Genomic DNA, 14,817 nt, shown 5'->3' on the forward strand with positions numbered 1-14,817 from the left:
GCAAAATGCTTGTGTCCTGCCAGTCCATGCAGGGCCAGCTCAAAGGGACGGACAGAAATAGTCATCTATTTCCTTGCATGATCGTTAAACTGGGTGTGTTTACATGACTGTCTGTTGTCAACTGCTAATGGAAAACAAACAAGTAAACACGGTGGAATACCTTGTTTCTCTCTAAGGATGTTATGGAAGTCAAAGTGAGAAAGTTATGGGTTAGAAAAGTTCATAACAGGGGTGGGTCCTTGATATTTGGGCATATATTTTTTTCTCTTTTTGCACTCTTCCCACCTCATAAACATGTATGTATTTCCTAATGAATTGCCCTCCCAAAAACCCTAGATGAGGGAGGGGGTAGGAAAGACTTTCCTTCAGCTGTCATATGTCTCCCCCAACACCAAGATCCAAACACAAATGAAAGAAGTGTAAGCCAAGGTACTGAGGCCCAGCCCTTACAACATTCTTGGCACCAACCCATATCCCAGGCTTATTGGTTAGGGAAGGTTATAAACTGCTTGGCAGTCTGGTGTTAACTAGCTGAGTTCTAGCTAACTGCCACTACCTTGTCTACCCATATTAAGAACCAAGTAGTTTGTGTCACCCAAGACCCTTTAAGTTATCCATCTGCCTTTCCAGACTTCTTAGAGTCAAGGCTGAGGAGAGGGATATTATTGTCTATGTAGACGTTTTCTCAGACGCAAACACTATTCAAGAAGGGTAAGGTTGTTGCTGGGTCAGTGGACGGATATCTGAGAAGGCAGTATGAATGGTCTGTTCCCTACCAGCTTCCTGTAGCAGCACACTCAAGACAAGTAACCCCAGACAATACAAACAGCCACCAACTTGCCTGTTTACTCCTACTTGCCTGGACAGCAAAGAAAACAGTGCTTTATTCAGGATGATCAAGCAAAGACTCAAGATAGCCAGACTGAGCACCACCAAACAGGGATCTATTTGAGGGCATGACCTCTCCTCCACCTCCCATTTCCCTTTCCCCACAGGCTAACACAGTACATGAAATAAGGCCCACCCTCAGCTAACCTATGCTAAGCCAGTGAGAAGACACCCCAAAATCCCTCCCAAAGCTAGGATTCTAAGAAACACTGGAACACAGAGATAATGTAAATTCTGTTGGAAGAGAGGCTTCTTGATACAGTCAAATCTATTTTAGTTTTGTATGGATTATTCATGGCCAGTTCTTACTTCCAGTAAATTCAACTCTGACTCGAATGATAAAGGAACACCATATCCCTTAATGGCACAATTGAATTGTAGTCAGGAAATGTGGTTATTTTAATATTATTGTAAACCAAACATAATTAAGAATATGAATCTTCCCAGGAAAATATCACATGACACACTCCAGAAGCAAATACAAATGAATTATAGTTTACATGATGATTCGGTTTACCTATTCCACCGTCTATTAGTTAATTCAAATGTTCAGTATTTAAGGCATCTATAAAACCAAGAGAGTTTTTAACTTTTCATTCTCGTATTTTAGCATCTAGAAGGTACAGTGTGGTGAAAGCAAATCAGGGGCCTGAACTGATCAAGACCTGGACTGATTCCTACAAACCAAAACCAGTAAAACAAACAATACTCTATACCTTATAATTCCCCATTCAGTTTTGGCTTAAACTTATTGATTCATAGAAGATGACTCCAAACTATGGAATCCACCCTGGGACACTGATATTTACACTGTGATACAAATCTGTGTAACAAAACTGGTCTGGAGCCAGGATGTGTGTGTGTGTGTGTGTGTGTGTGTGTGTGTGTATGTATACAGTATTCAATTTTGTTTTTGTTTTTCAGTTCCTGTATGTGCCACTTCGGGATTTTCATGGAATGGCTGAGGTACCAAGAAAAGTTGCAATTAGGAAGTAAAACACCAAAGGCCTGGCTGGGAACCTGGGCTCACAGAGGAACAGTGTGGGTTTGAGCTTGGCTGAATGGATGAAGAGAGGGCTTTTTTCCTGACCTCTGCATATGAAATCTACCTCCCTGCAATGATTTCTGGAAAGTGCATTAAATATTTGGTTTACATTTATAGAGATTCCTGTCCTTAATGCCAAACAACAAGGATAACTGCAATAGTATACATCTAGTATACACACAGAACATAAATAGAATGTTATGGAGAAATCTAATTAATACATGGAATTATAAAAAGATTCACAGGTATCATCAATTCGGCAACTAGGCAAACAAATAAAATATATAAAACTTGTACCAAATTCTTAAACTAGAGAAAAAAAACTGCAAATTAAAAAAAATATTTCTTCTCTATTTTATACTATTATTTCATAACAATATCATTAAAATCATCCATGTTCTTTCATAAAAACAAAGAAAGAAAGAAAGAAAGAAAGAAAGAAAGAAAGAAAGAAAGAAAGAAAGAAAGAAAGGAGGAGGGAAGAAAGAAAGTATATTATTCAGAGAGGAAGAAGTAAAACTTATTTTTTCAGATGACATGATCATGTGTGTAGAAAGCCCACAAAAACAATACTAGAATAAGTGAATTTAGCAAGGTTGCAGATACAGGATGCAAGACAGCAGACACAACTGATCAACTGTATTTTTATATATAGTAGCCTCCCACATATCCACTAGGGTATGTTCCAAGATCCCTAGTGGATGACAGAAACCTTGAATATACCAAACCCTATATATGTTGTGTTTTTTCCCCCTATAGACACATACCTATAATAAAGTTTAATTTATAAATTAGGCACAGTAAGGGACAAGTAATAAATAACAGAATTACAGCAATATACTATAATAAAAGTTACGTGAATGTGATCTCTGCCTCTCAAAAATCTCAAAATACTCCTCTATCTCTCAAAATATGATGCTGTATTTACTCTTCTTCTTGTGATGATGTGAGATGATAAAACACCTATATGATGAGATGAAGTGATGTAAATGATGCAGGTAGTATGACACAGCGTTAGGTTACTATTGACTTTCTGATAATATGTCAGAAATGAGATCATCTGCTTCAGAACCATGACTGACTACTGGGTAACTGAAACCATGCAAAGCAGAGCCACAGATAAAGGGGGAACTATTGCACTGGCAATAAATAACTGGAAAATAATTTTTAAAAAACAATACCATTTATAGTAGAACCCCCAAAAATCAACCAGTTAAGGAGACTATAAAACTACAACATATTGTAGAGGCATTAAATAAGACCTAAATATACATTTGCGTCTTCATTGTATGATTCAATATTGTTAAGATGTCATTTCTCCCAAAATTGATGTACAGATTCAAAATAATAAACACAATGTATAAAAGGTAAATGAGAAAAAAATTGTGAAAATGTTTCAAAGGTACTGAGACATATGATGCATATAATAGAATATTATTCAGAAATAAAAATGAACAGCCTAATGCTGGCAACAACATGAAGGAATTTCAAAAGGTTATGCTGAGCAAAATAAGCCAATACAAAACCTCCTACCCAGCAGTAATTAAGCAGTGCACTCACCTTTCCCTTGCCAAAGGAATGTCAGAGGAAGCCAGCTAAAATAGGAGGTTTAATAAAATCCAGAGTCTCATAATGTAATACCTAAAATGTTCAGGTTTTAATTCAAAATCACCCATCATCCCAATACATCATCACCAAATACTTCAATGAGCAATTACAAACATGCTGGAAACAAGTGAAAAAATAGAAAGTTGCATCAAAGAAACTGAAGATACAAAGAAGAACCAAATGAGCCTGTGGGACTATAAGAAAAGTTATAATATTCTTGTCATTAGAATTCCAGATGGAGAGAAGAAAGAAGGTATGGCTGAAAAAGCACTCAGAAATAATGGCTGAAAACTTCCCAAAGGTGGCAAAATCATAAACCTACGATTCAAGCAGCTGAATGAATTCCAAACAAGATAAATTTTAAAAAAATCCATACAATGATACTTCATTGTCAAGCTTCTGACAAGTAAAGAGAAAAAAGTCTTGGAAGCAGCTACAGAGAAATAACAACTTATCTATAGAGGGAAAACAGTTCAAATGACAGTGGATTTTTTAAATCAGAAACTATGTAGGTTGGAAGGAAATGACACATTTTTCAAATATGAAAAAAATAATTGTCAATCCAGAATCCCATATCCATGAAAATGTCCTATAGGAATAAAGGGAAAATCAAGACATTTCCAAATGAATGAAAACTAAGATTATTTGTCACCAGCAGGCCTACCCTAAAAAATGGCTAAACCACATTCTCTAGGTAAAAAGATAATAAATAATAAAAGGAATCTTGAAACCTTTGGAAAGAACAACTAGCAATCCCTATCAAAATAACACAAGCATTCTTCACAGAGCTAGAACAAACAACTCTAAAATTTGCATGGAACCAGAAAAGACCCTCAAATAGCCAAAGCAATCTTGAAAAAGAAAACCAAAGCTGAAGGCATCACAATCCCAGACTTCAAGCTGTATTACAAAGCTGTAATCATCAAGACAGTATGGTACTGGCACAAAAAACCCCACTCAGATCAATAGAACAAAATATAGAACCCAGAAATGGACCCACAGATATATGGCCAACTCCTCTTTGACAAAGCAGGAGAGAATATCCAATGGAATAGAGTCTCTTCAGCAAATAGTGCTGGGAAAATTGGACAGCGACATGCAGAAAAATGAACCTGGACCACTTTCTTATGCCATACACAAAAACGATCTCAAAATGGATGAAAGATCTAAATTTAAGAAAGGAAGCCATCAAAATCCTAGAGAAGAAAGCAGGCAAAAACCTCTTTGACCTCTGCCACAGCAACTTCTTACTCAACACATCTCTGGAGGCAAAGGAAACAAAAGCAAAATGAACTATAGGGACCTTACCAAAATAAAAAGCTTCTGCGCAGTGAAGGAAACAATCAGCAAAACCAAAAGGCAACCAACGGAATGGGAGAAGATATTTGCAAATGACCTGTCAGAGAAAGGGTTAGTATCTAAAATTTACAAAGAACTTATCAAACTCCAGTGAAGAAATGGGCAAAAGACATGAATAGACACTTCTCCAAAGACATCCAGATGGCCAACCGACACATGAAACAATGTTCAACACCACTCATCATTAGGGAAATAGAAATCAAAACCACAATAAGATACCACCTCACACCCATCAGAATTGCTTAACGTTAACAACTCAGGCAACGACAGATGTTGGCGAGGATGCGGAGAAAGAGGATCTCTTTTGCACTGCTGGTGGGAATGCAAACTGATGCAACCACTCTGGAAAACAGTACGGAGGTTCCTCAAAAAATTAAAAATAGACCTACCCTACAACCCAGCAATTGCACTGCTAGGTATCTATCCAAGAGATATAGGTATGTTGTTTTGAAGGGGTACATGCACCCCAATGTTTACAGCAGTACTATCAACAATAGCCAAAGTATGGAAAGAGCCCAAATGTCCATCAATGCATGAATGGATAAAGAAGATGTAGTGTATACACACACACACACACACACACACACACACACACACACACTGGAGTATTACTCGACAATCAAAAAGAATGAAATCTTGCCATTTGCAACTATGTAGATAGAACCAGAGGGTACTATGCTAAGCAAAATTAGAGAAAGACAAGTATCATATGACTTCACTCCTATGAGGACTTTAAGATACAAAACAGATGAACATAACAGCAGGGAAGCAAAAAGAATATACAAATATGGAGGGGGACAAAACATAAGAGACTTTTAAATATAGAGAACAAACAGAGGTTGCTGGAGGGGTTGTGAGAGGATGGGCTAAATGGGTGAGGGACATTAAGGAATCTACTCCTGAAATCACTATTGCACTATATGCTAACTAACTTGGATGTAAATTTGAAAAATAAATAAATTAAAAAATGTAACACAACTATATGCTGTCTGGTAAAAACTCACTTCAAACATAATGATATAGGTAGGTTCAAGATAAAAGTGAAAAAAAAAGATATATCCTGTAAACCTAATGTCAGATAAAGTAGACTCTAAAGTAGAGAAAACTACCAGAGACACAGAGAGAGACATCACAATATGTTATAAGGGTCAATTCATCCAGGAGACACAGCAATCCTAAGTGCCTGTGCACCAAACTAGAGTGGCAAAGTATATGAAGCAAAAACTGATACAGAATTGAAAAGGGAAATTGACAAATCAACAATTAGAGTTGGAGACTCAACATCCCACTCTCAACAACTAATAGAACAATTAGACATAAAACAGCAGAGGTAGAGAAGAACACACCACCATCAACCAACAGCATATAATCGACACTTATAGAACATCTAACTACAGAAGAATATCCATTCTTTTCAAGTGCCCATAGAACATATACTAAGATATGTTTAACCTAGTATATCCTGGGCCATGAAACGAACCTCATCAAATTTAAAAGAACTGAGCATATGCAGTGTATTCTGTGACTACAATGGAATCAAACAAAAAATAAATAACAAAGATAAGAGTAAAGGATTCAGACTTGTGGAAACCAAATGACACACTTTTAAATAGTCAAAAGGTCAAAGAGGACGTCTCAGGAGAAAGTTAGAATACCTCACTGAAATGAACAAAAATGAAAATACAAAATATCAAGCACTGTGAGATACAGCTAAAGCAATGGTAAGCAATGCTTTTCTTTCTTAGATCAGGAACAAAGCAAAGATATTCACTGTTACCACACACTCTTATTTAACATAGCACTACATAAGATTTTTAAGTTTTTCACTTATCTGGGATTAATGCATACAAACATACACAACACATACACACACTTCTAAAAGCAATAAAGTTATCTTAAAAGCAAATAAATGTTCATCTTGTCTCAGATGTCACCACTTCTGGTAAGTCTTCCTGGACCTATCTATTTTAGACAGAGGACTCCACTCCACTGTACTCAGTGTTTCTCTCAGTCACAATTCTTATCACGGCTACATTTGTCTGTTTATTTTTTTCCTACCCTAATCCCAGTAGACTATGGTGTAGTGTCTAGCATGTTGACCTCATGTAAGTAGAACTTTTATCATAAGAGTTGGCTGGATAACAACACAATTTGAAGTCAAAAGGGAATTGTCATTAGAACCTCAACTACTGTGAACTTTTGTGGAGTAAATTCATCTCATTGCCACTGATTTAAAATTTTTTTAATCTTTATTTATTTTTGATAGATAGAGAGAGCGTGAGCAGGGGAGGAACAAAGAGAAAGGGAGACACAGAATCCAAAGAGGCTCCAGGCTCTGAGCTGTCAACACAGAGCCCAACTTAGGGCTTGAATGCATGGACTGGGAGATCATGATCTGAGCCAAAGTCAGACTTGCTTAACCAACTGCGTCACCCAGGCACCCCATCACTACCAATGATTTTAGAGTCAGTGGACAAGGCTTTGAATTCTGATTGTCACTGTTTCTACATAGGTACCAATCTGGGAGTCTCTCCTTGCTCCTTTCTTCAGTAGCTTTTGTGTGAGTTGGAAGCAGTGCCCTTAACCCTCTAGGTTCCCAATTTTATAGGCATTTCTTGCTTAGTGTTACTCCATTTATGAGGGTTGATCTTCCCGTATCTCATAGTATATCATCTCATTGAGTTCTACACAATCCCTCCACAAGCTTGCTCATAAAATAGACAAATAAACACAGGAAAATGGGAGGCAGCCTGGGTCCTTCTCCTTGCTGCACAGTCTCAGTTTAGAACTGGCCATCAATTCCAATGCTTCCTGTGAGTTCAATTCAATTATATAAAGATACGCATTATGTGGCAATACAATGTCACTGAGCCCTAGGAGGCTTATTTGACCCACATGCAAACAGAAACTCAGCAAGCTCTCAGATGTCTATATGCATTCTCTTCTTACTACACACAGTACTTCCCAGTGCACGAGAGAAACGGATTTCATATCACAGCAATACCACTGGAAAGAAAAAGCATCCTCTGGCAACTCAGACTTTTCTGAATTTCAATAAGGTAATGGGAGGGGGTAAAAGAATGGCAAACAATGCTTGTAATTAGGCTAAAAGCAAGATCTGGGAAGTAAAAAAAAAGTTTAGAGGCGCCTGCGTGGCTCAGTCAGTTCAATGTCTGACTTTGGCTCAGGTCATGATCCCATGGTTTGTGAGTTTGAGCTCCACATCGGGCTCCCCATTCGTGGTGCAGAGCCTCCTTGAGATTCTCTCTTGCTGCCCTTCCCCACTTGCATTCTCTCTTTCTCAAAATAAATAAAATAAACTTAAAAAAAAAAGCCCAGTTTAGAATCAAGTTTTCACCATGTTTTAGTGTGCAGTCTTGGGCAAATTACTTAATCTCTTGAAGTCTTGGTTTTGATGCTTGTAAAATGTAGATATTAACAACTGTTTCCAAGGATTAAGCGAGATAAGAACTCTCAAGTCACTGGCACACAGTAAACACTCCCTAAATGACCACTAGTGATTGTCAGAGTCAACTGTGTCTGAATTTAGCCCTATAACCTAGCATGCGGTAAGTACCAGGATCCCTGGTGCAGGTTACTGTATCTTCCTGGAGAGCAAAGATTGGAGACAGCTACTTATGGAAGTAAGATTAAGCAGCCTAAGGCCCTACTGCTCATGTATAATGAAATAAACTCAGAATAAGGAGTTAGGGGCCATATCTGCATCCACCAAATGAAGTACCATATTTTAAAATCAGAAAATGTACTTTGCTGGTGCCTTCATAGACTGCTATGCAGTTGATAAGATGATTAGAAACAAGGTACAGAATCCTTGGTCTTCACACTATAAATCCTGCAGATTATTTTAGCTTCAAGAACACAATGAAAATATATTTTGTAAATAAGGCAGAGGACATCCCAGACAAAACTACAATAATTTATTTTACTAGTACATAAAATAATATTCCTTATTATCTCTCAAAGATATAAGAAGCTTTTAGTATTTAAATTTTATTTTTTATAAGTGCATTTTCATAAACTTGAGAAAAATGTGCAGCAAGATTTATGAAAATACTGAGATACTATATTTTATTTTCTAGCACACAAAAATCACTAAGACAGCCAAAGAAAAATCCTGCTTTGTCTCTACAACCACTGCATGCTTCCTAGGAAGAACCCACTCTTTCTTATGCCATCAAACAGGTGTTTGCTATACAAGAGCTAGTGTCTTCTATTAATGCCATTCATGTTGATTCAGTATTTCAGAAAACACAAAAGTGTGGTATAATGTGACTAATGAAAGTTTGGGCAGAAACACTTTGGGAAAGATCATTAATACAAATGATGAGAAAGTAATAATGCATGATTGGTGATGTGTAAATATGTGCTATGACAATACTGGCATGCTGTGAACCTTGGTCAGAGCTGGCTCAGGCATGTGGGGTACTGACACTATACAAGTTCTGTTGGCTGTGTTAGTAATGGTGCCGAGCACCTCTCTGGGCTTCACTATCCTGGGTGAACGGTTCATCTGGATAAGTATTATTCGGGGTATGGAGTGGGAGAGCTGGAAAGTTCTGAGCTTGGGAGAGCAGAGAAGCTCTACTGCCTTACAGGGCTATTACTGCTGGGAAAAGGGGCTCTAAAAGAGGTCAGGCAATGAATGCTGCTGACAACTTGCACTTCTCGCACACTTGAGCCCACGGCTATCCCTGTTGCCTTGAGTTGAGACAGGAGTAAACCTACTCAGGAAAGGCACAGGATACCATGATGAACGAGTTCATCAATTCTTTGATACTCCTCTAATAGTAGGTAAATCTAATTTTCCTTCCCTTACTTACAGCCACTTACAAGAAGTTTATTCATTACTTCTAATGAATAAACCGTGATATTGCATGATTTCTGAGACTTGGTTAAAAAAGGCAGTATGGCTTCCATCTGGCTTTCTCTCGCTCTCTTTCTCTATCTCTGGCCCTGTCTCTTAGGTGTCCTGAGCCGACCTATAGAAACCCCAGCAAATCTGATACCACCATACTAGACACAGAAAATCCATATAGACCTGGAAGAGAGGCCTGTGGAGCCTCAGCTGTGGCAGCCAAAAGCTATTGAGTCTTTCCAGTACTAACTGCCAGAACTGTAAATAATTATTTATTCCTTTTTGAGCCACCCCAGCTGACACCAAGCAAAGCAGTGACAAGCTATCCCCTCTAAGTCCTACACAAACTGCAGATTCATGAGCAAATTAAATTTTGTTATTGCTTTAAGCCACTCAGTTTTGGAAGAGTTTGTTTTGCAGCATGAAATAATCAGAACAAGGATCAGGATGATGGTGGAAGATTTTCCTATGAGGTATGATACATGGATATCTGGAGAGCTCTGTTGAACACCCTAGAGTAGGCCATTATAACTTATGAGAAGCTAGTGGTAAAGATGATAAAAAGTTCTAGAATGGGATGATAATGAAAAGGATAGGTTTTGGACTCAAGAGAGATAAATCTGAATCTAAATAATTCTAATTTTTACTAAGTTTGTGATCTTAGTCAAGTTACTTAACTTCAACTTGCCCATCTGGAAAACTGTGAAAATAAAATCAAATTCATAGAGTTGTTGGAAAAATTCAATGAGCTGACAGCAAGTGCTTAATTAATGGTGACTGTTATTACCATTAAACAGTCACTGTTATTATTACTTATGCAGTTTTCCAATAATTGCATTCGACCATAATTAGCAGAGGTGGAATACAATGTTCCGGTATATGCTGGTTACCAACACATTCTACACAACTATACCAATTAATTGAGAATTTCCCACTGTGTCCTCTATATTCTCACCACTGTGCCAGAACCATGGAAACCACAGAAGGTGCAGACTCTCACCCTGGGAAGCCAACAATCTAAACATCCCAGACTGAAGTGGCATGTTGCACAACTGACTTGAGCTTCTGAAGTATCTGATGCAGTTATGACCGTTCAAGTCTTCCTGCCAAAGGGCTACGGTGCTGTGGAAAAGGCTTTTATCACAATCTCTGGCTGCTACAGAGATTTCTTCATATCATACATATCATGAATATGTAGCAATCAATACATTATACATTTGATACTCTTCTGTATTTTTTGATACCTAATTTTTAATATCTAATACTAATATATAATTTCTGAAATGATCTGCTCTTTAAAACAAGTTTTAATTACCTAATTACTACACACTAAAAAGTGCTTCCTATGTAAAATTTAGAAGTAATTCAGGGGCACCTGGGTGGCTCAGTTGGTATAAGTGTTTGACTTTGGCTCAGGTCATGATTGTGGGTTTTAAGTTTGGGCCCTACGTCAGGCTCTGTGTGGACAGCTCAGAGCCTGGAACCTACTTTAGATTCTGGGTCCCCCCTCTCTCTGTGCCCTCCCCTGCTTGTGTTCTGTCTCTCTCAAAAGTAAACATTTAAAAAATTTGAAAAAGAAATAATTCAACATATAGTTCAACTAACACTTGCTGAATGACTATTAAGATTTGGTACAATTTGGATTTTTACCAAAATTGATTAAACTGCAATTTAAATCTAGTGGAATAATATAGAATCTGATAAGGTGAGATACTTCTTTGTTAATGAATGGAGTTCAATAATTAATTTTCCTATTTTAAGAAATTTTAAGGGCACCTGGCTAGCTTGGTCAGATGGGCATGTGACTCTTCATCTTTGGGTCATGAGTTTGAGCCCCACACTGCATGTAGAGACTACTTAAATTAAAAACATTTAATATTAATAACTTAAAGGATTACAGAAAAGCAAATTCTAGGATTAATTCATAATACTAATAAGACTACAGCATTTTAAATGCATGTGTTATAAATAGTTCAGAAAGCAGAATTTGATATAATGTTTCATAGTGCTACAGAGGAGTTTATATTTTTCTGAAAAAAAATGGAGTTTTCATTAAAGAGCTGGATAATTATTCAGATTAAATAAAACAAAAGCTATCATGGGCATTAAAATCCTTTAATTCCACATAGATCTTTCCCTGCTTATTAAGAGTTTTGCCTTCCCATCACTCTTGACATTACTGAATATTGAGTACCTGATGTTTATGAGCATTAAGTAACCTAAAAAGAAACACAAAATATAGTGGATTTGAGGCATTTAAAATTTCTATTATCCTTTTTCCTAATCAACACCATGCTTTTTCTTTAATGTGAAGTTTGATTTTTTTTTAAATCCCTGAGTCAGATCCGCAATCTTCCTTACAGCTCCAAACAACTCCATCCTCTTTGGCTATTAGCCTTCTCCTCTCTAACTTTCCCATATCCCTCTAAAACTGATGTGCAATACCTAAATTGCATTGTGAGCTTATAGGGGTTCAACCAGTGGTACGCAGCAGCAAAGGATCACTATATAGTTCTACAAACTATCTTCTGGAACTTGGAAGATTTATTTCTCATCTCTGGCCCTACACAGTAATACTTTCAATAACTCTTGTCTTTCAAGGGGCTAAAGAATGTTATATAAAACTATTCAAGCTTCAACTTTTCATAGGTCAGAAATACCCAGGGGCCTTGGTTTTTAATGTAACTTCCTTAGATAAAAACCAGTTTCCTTTTTCCAATCCGGGAAGTGGATGTCTGTAATAGAACATAAATTACACAGTTTCTGATTTTACTGTCTAGACACCACCAACCCCCTTAACACTACCTTCTCTGTCAAAAGTCTGGGCAGGGCCCAAAAAAAACTGATGTCCAACTAAGCTCGGAAATATATTCCTTCCAACTAAAGCTGGCAGGACTCTGGTGAGCACATTCGAAGCCAACAAAAGAGCAGGATTGGAAAATTAAGAATGGTTAAAAAAAAAAAGAGGGCAAGTACAAAACCCTTTCACAAATTAACAAGGCTCAATGGCATCAAGTACTTGAAAGGCTTCCATCTCCACCTCAAGTTCCAAATAAAGTAGAATATTGGCTTTGTAGATAAATGCAGACATTTTTATAGCCTCACCATTCTCAGTAAAGGTTCTGCTATCTGACAAACAGATAATGAGAGAATTAAAGTGCATGCTCAAGAGGATAGCTATGCTCACCTGAATTTTTAGAGCTCTTCTTCTCTGAGCTCAAAGTCATCCTACAGTACACAAGTGAAGATTAAAGTTTAAAGAAAGAAGACAAGAAATCAGATGCTTGTTCAGGAATAGTGTTACAGAACTATACAAGGACTGAAAATTCATTACCCTTCTTGGATCACCCAACTGCTTTCCTCTGAGCCAGCCAGCTGAGGAAATGCTACATTATCTTAATAATAGTAGGAGTAAAAACAGTAATGACAGCTATCATTCACTGAGTGACTACTATATGCTAGGCACTATACTAGATGCTTCGTTATTTATTATTCTCACAACAGTGTAAGTTTTAACTCTATGACATGTTTGCTACACAGCGGGAAGAAGAAAGGTCTGTCTTGAATCACACATCTAAGGGGGATTATTTTCTGAATTCTCAGAAGGATGTTTTTGATGATATAGTGTTTATATATAGCATTTTAACATTACAGAGACTTTTCATATTTTTTAAAATTTCATCTTCACAAAAGCCTTGAGGAGCAGGAACTATTATCTGTATTTTACATACAAAGTTCAGGGAGACTGTGACCAAAGCCACATATCCATAAAGAACAAGGTGACAGCTTGAACACAGGTGTCTTGATTCCAACTCCTTTGTTCTTCCAACTACACCAAAGTTGCACCTATTTATTATATGGCCCTACAGAATGGGTCCCAAGAATATTATGCATGGTAAACTGTACTGAACACAGTCTCCTCAATTCAATGAACATTTATGGAGCACCTACTGTGTATCACTTACTGTGCTCAGTGCTGGAAGCTCAGAAGTGAAAAAAATGAGAAGTGGTGATACAGGAAAGGAGTTCATAGATTACTGAGGGAGAACATCATGCAAATAGGTAACTAAAGTAATAGTGTCTGTGCTGACCAAAGTACAGGGGACACTAACTTTAAGACTATGAAAGCTTCAAAGAAGAAGGCATCTGAGCTAGGTTAGTAGAATGAGTTCAGGAGTTCAGCAGACACTGTTTTTTAGTCATCAAGAAAGAAAGGTAAAAGATTACTGATTTGTGCAATATAAGCACTGTACTCAAGACCAAATATTTAGGAAGCTTGATATATGTGGTTTTGCAGGCCAGACCATAGGACATCAAATTAGGAGACACTGTTAATGTTAGAAGCAAGTGAAGGCGTGCCTGAGTGGTTCAGTCACTTAAGTGTCTGACCTCAGCTCAGGTTTTGTGGGTTTGAGCCTCATGTCGGGCTCTGCGCTGACAGCTCAGAGACTGGAGCCTGCTTGGGATTCTGTGTCTCCCTCTCTCTGCCCCTTCCCTGCTCATGCTCTCTCTCCCTCTGTCTCTCAAAAACAAACATTAAAAAAAAATTTTTTTAAAAAGCAAGTGAAGATAACAAAAGGATAAAGAGGTTCTTCTCTCCTTCCCAAAGGGGATATGCTAATCAAAAAGATCAGGTTACATTTTAAAGCCAAATAAAGCTTTCCCAACAGTTAAATGTCATCTGCAACTCTGACCATCTGTTACAATGGCAAACCAAAATATTACAGCCCAGTAAAGATTTCTGGAATATCCACATACTTGTTGTCTGGTACATCTCTAATTGGAGCTGGTTAGAAATTGAGACACTCATGCTGAGCCCTAGGCCCCAGAGATTGCTCTTGAACTTGCCTCCTGGAGTGCTTTCAGAAAGAGGGAAAGATGAAAGCCAGCCCTGCTCAGTGGTTCATCTTCATTTTTAGTTCCCCTTTTGTCCTATCCTTTGGCAATAGCACTTCAAAGACACCAAGGTGGAATTCCCACCTACTAAGGCCCCATATCCAAAACTGTCTCCTTCATAGTCTTCCCACCTTATTTAAACTCT

General features: G+C 37.6%; 1 protein-coding gene across 10 annotated transcripts in view; it reads right to left on the reverse strand.

Annotated features, from left to right (window-relative positions):
* The window catches only part of DDAH1 (dimethylarginine dimethylaminohydrolase 1), a 244,067-nt gene that overhangs the window by 95,934 nt on the left and 133,316 nt on the right, over positions 1-14,817 (reverse strand). The gene's annotated exons all lie outside the window — the stretch shown is intronic.

This window comes from Crocuta crocuta, unplaced genomic scaffold (genome assembly GCF_008692635.1).
Source record: "Crocuta crocuta isolate KB4526 unplaced genomic scaffold, BGI_CrCroc_1.0 scaffold125, whole genome shotgun sequence".
NCBI classification, from domain to species: domain Eukaryota; kingdom Metazoa; phylum Chordata; class Mammalia; order Carnivora; family Hyaenidae; genus Crocuta; species Crocuta crocuta.